Source organism: Myodes glareolus, chromosome 25 (assembly GCF_982192425.1).
Source record: "Myodes glareolus chromosome 25, mMyoGla1.1, whole genome shotgun sequence".
In the NCBI taxonomy this organism is placed as follows: domain Eukaryota; kingdom Metazoa; phylum Chordata; class Mammalia; order Rodentia; family Cricetidae; genus Myodes; species Myodes glareolus.
In genome coordinates, this window is record NC_142050.1 from 1,018,815 (window position 1) to 1,023,535 (window position 4,721).

Sequence of the window (4,721 nt, forward strand, 5' to 3'; positions counted from 1 at the left end):
AGAATTAACAGCCGAAGCAGAAAAAGAACTGACAATGGTTGAAGAAAAATTACAGGAGGCTCATGTGGACAGGGTAAATCCAAAGCTTAGTTTATTCTTGTCATATTGCCTTCCAGGATTTCTCCTACAGGAATCTTGATGCAAAGAGATGATATTATCTTGGAATGGATCTTTTTACCACACAAACCAAGTAAAAAATTAAAAACTTATGTGGAAAAAGTCTCTGAATTGATTATAAAAGGAAAATTGAGACTTCGTCAATTAGCAGGTATAGACCCAGCAGAAATTATAGTGCCTTTCACTGCTGATGAGATAAAAAAAAAAGTTGTGGGAAGACAATGAACCATGGCAAAGAGCTTGTGCTAATTTTTTGGGAGAAATCAATAACAATTACCCAAAAAGCAAGAGACTTAATTTTATAAAGAGAACTTCTTGGATCCTCCCTCGAATTGTCCGTGATGCTCCAATAACTGGAGCCCGTACGTTTTATACCGATGCTAATAAATCAGGGAAAGCAGGTTACAAATCAGAAGAATTGAGTAAAGTGGAACAAAGTCCTTATGATTCTGTTCAGAAGGCAGAATTATATGCCATCCTTATGGTGCTTAGGGATTTTAAAGAACCTCTTAATATAATTACTGATTCACAATATGCAGAAAGAGTTATTTTGCATATTGAAACTGCTGAATTTATACCTGATGATACAGAACTGACCTCATTGTTTATCCAGGTACAAGACATGATCAGAAACAGGCTCTGCCCTATGTATATAATGCATATCCGATCCCATACAGGTCTGCCAGGTCCTCTAGCACAAGGTAATGCAGATATTGATCAATTATTGATTGGTAGTGTGCTGCGGGCATCTGAATTTCATAAAAAAATATCATGTCAATAGCAAAGGCTTGAAAAAAGAGTTTTCTATTACATGGCAACAAGCTAAGGAGATTGTAAAGAAATGCCCTACTTGCTCTTTTTATAACCAAACACCATTGCCTGCAGGGACTAATCCAAAGGGTATTAAAAGGAATGAAATTTGGCAGATGGATGTGTTTCACTTTCCAGAATTTGGCAAATTAAAATATGTACATCACACCATTGACACGTACTCAGGTTTCCAATGGGCAACTGCTTTAAGCTCAGAAAAAGCTGATTCAGTAATCACTCATTTAATAGAAGTTATGGCCATCATGGGTATACCTACACAGATAAAGACAGATAATGGTCCAGCTTATGTTTCTAGGAAAATGACACGATTTTTTGCTTATTATAATATTAAGCATGTTACAGGTATACCATACAATCCTACAGGTCAAGCAGTTATAGAAAGATCAAATCGAACTATAAAAGATATGTTGAACAAACAGAAAGGGGTGGAAAATACCCCCAGGAATAGGTTACATAATGCTTTATTAACCTTGAATTTTCTCAATGCTAATGAGAAGGGGACAACGGCTGCAGAAAGACATTGGATATTGGAAAAGTCTGCTGAATTAAATCAACCAATTTATTTCAAGGATGTGCTGACCTCACAGTGGAAGCCAGGAGATGTGCTTAGTTGGGAAAGGGGTTTTGCTCTTGTTTCCACAGGAGAAGAAAAATTGTGGATACCATCAAAATTAATAAAGGTTAGATCCGAAGAGAAGAAACCTCTTGGAACAGAGAAATGACAGTATCTACAATGATGATGTCCATACAGGTGGTAAGAAAAATATAAAATGGGGGCAGGGTTCTGCTCTTGTCTCCACAGGAAAACACTCGTCTTTGAAAAATTCAAAGTACCCTGGATGTTTGAATACTGACAGATGGAAAAATAACTACCCAATATGGATTATCAAGAAAACTGAATAGGTTCTGTGAGTATGAAACTCTGGAATATACTAAATCATATTTCTGAATTTATAGAGCTGGTTTTGGAGTTGGACTCTTGGCTCGGTCCCTCTCTAATTCCAAGCCTGTTGTTAGGAGAAAAACCCAGAGTTTCTGGAGTTTCTGTCTTATGTCAAGAGCCATGATATGAGACAGAAAGAAATATGAGTTTAGAAAACATCTTTGTTTTTCTTCATATATATCCTACTTTTCATTGAATATGCCTACCATACCTTTCATTGAATATGTTTGTATATGTCTATATAATTAATGTTGAAGTTTTCCACAATGAACAATGAGTTCTTTCTGCACTGACATTTGAAGTTTTCAGGAAGAAGATGGGACCCCCATAACAACAACTCCACTCGGTTGATATGACGTCATGATACTGATAGTGCTACTACAAGTCCTGTTTCGGGTATCAGCTGCACAGATGATTCCAACTTGGTTAGCTGAAATGGTGCACATCTTGTACAACATTCTGGTCAGATCTCCACAAAATACTCAGAAACTGTTTGCAATTTTAAAAGACATTGACCTTGAAATTTAACCATCATTTTACTTTCACAGGATCCTCCAGAAAGAACCTTACCCCCATGACAGCTGAAAGTAATTCTAGAGGACGATGTCCCCTCTCTCAGAAAAGTTTGTCCTGAGGTTTAGGAACAATATTTAGGGATTGATTATAATTAGTATACGGTTGAGAGTTGGGAAAGGAATTTTATAAGCTCAGGGATCTTTTGGAAAAAAAAGAAAAAAAAGGGATAATTGGATAGATAATAATGGTATTTGTGAGTTATTGTTTATAGATAATTACATTGGCATATATTGAATATTGTATGTGTGCATGCTTCTACCTGTTTAAAACATTTTTTATGTATTGATATATATATATATATTGCATTAATATATGTATACCATATTGCAGTGTACATTTCTACCTCTGATTAAGATACTAATATATTGTTTATGTATTGATATTATTGTTTACATTTGGAGGTCATTGTCCTCATTTATTGCACAGTTGTTTATTTTCTTAGTCTTTAAGTTAGATATGTGTTAAGAATTGTAGATCAATAGTCATCTATGTCTGTCATATTTATGGTTAGACTAATCAGGTTCTTTAGATACATAGAGATTATATTCTGTATAAATAGTCTTCAACCTCTTCAAAGAGCTGTAGAAAATGGCATTTAATTTAATCTTAGAGTTCTGTGTAGTGAGACACAATCACTCCTGGCAACACCGACCTATTCCTGAGAGATTGTTGAGCACCAAAGACACTCCACTTGGAGCTTGTCTTCTTGACAAAACCGGCCTCTAGGCAAGGAACTGCCCATACCTCAACTACTGACAAATACACGGTATCTGAAAATGGATAAGCAGAACTGTCCAATCTTACCAAGACAGGGTAAGATGGTTTTGAAAAATCTCTTGCCTGTTAAAATCCGGAAATGGATAAAATTCGGAAATGGATAGACAGAACTGTTAAATCTTGCCAAAACAGGGTAAGATGGTTTTGAAAAATCTCTTGCCTGTTAAAAATAATCTGTCAGTTATTCTAGGCCTTAGTCAAAGTTGGTTGCTCCAACACTGCAAACAGGTCTTTGGTGATTGCCCAGGTAGCCAGTTGTCTCTGTGATTTGTTGCATGTTTTGGAAGTTCTTTGATTGCACTTCCTAATTACTCAGGTAACATTATTTCCCTTCTCGGATCTTCTATGGGATTGAAGACTAGCTACTTTCCTCTCATGACTTGGCCAAGTTATTTATTGTATAAGACTTAAGCTAGTTAGAATAGGATATTTGTACTTATCGTATATAATTTTGTAGGTTTGTACTTACTGTATATAATTTCATAGTAGGCTTAGAATTCTCTTACTTAAACAAAAGGGGGAGATGCTGCGGGAGTACCTTCCGCTCCTTCAGCCAATAGTCGCTGAAGTACGAGCCCACAATGCTGCGGCACCACCTTCCGCTCCTTCAGCTAATAGCCGCCGAAATACCAGCCCACTGGGGCGTGGTATATTTCTCTTTTAAAAAGAGCCACAAGTCTCGGCCTGGGCTCTCTTGGTTCCGGCGCTTGTTTCCAGCTCCTGCTCCAGCAACTAGGCTCCTTTCCTGACAGTTTGTGTGTATGTAAGTTTTACCCCCCAAAATAAATACCCCTTTAAAACCTAACTGGTGTGGGATTGATTCGCCATTAAGTGGCTCCAAGGAAGAGGAAAACAGGTTCCATACAACCAGTGCAGTCACACATAAAATGTGTGTAACAGATTATTCCTCATGAATGAGAATTTCTGGCAGCAGAAAAAAAGGGGAAAAAATATAGGACAGAAAGATGAAAGATGCCCGTTCCATCATTACCATCAGGACATTCAGCTGAAGGAATACCAGCCCTAGTCTTATTTTATAGATAATGACACCCAATTCCTAAATTAGGGGAAAACATGGAAAAGATGGTATGCCATTTTCATTATAAATCAAAAACTTATCTTATTTATAAATTCAATGGAAACCACCAAAAACCTACTATTATCTATACATGTTGATTCATAAAATAAATAAATATTAGAATATTTTAATAGAATTATTTTCAAATTCATTGAAACAGAAAAATATACAAATCCTTGTCTGTAATATTTTGTTATGATGAAACTAGGATAGCAGGCACAGACTTACAGCACCTCTTAGTAATGAATAAAGAGTCAGGACATGGACTAAGCCTGATGCCTTGATTTCAGCCTCTGGATCTACATGAACACGTGTCTTTGACTTGTACACATCAACTGTAGCACATGCATGTTCACACACAAATGAAAACAACTACTAAAAATAAAAAGAGACATGATA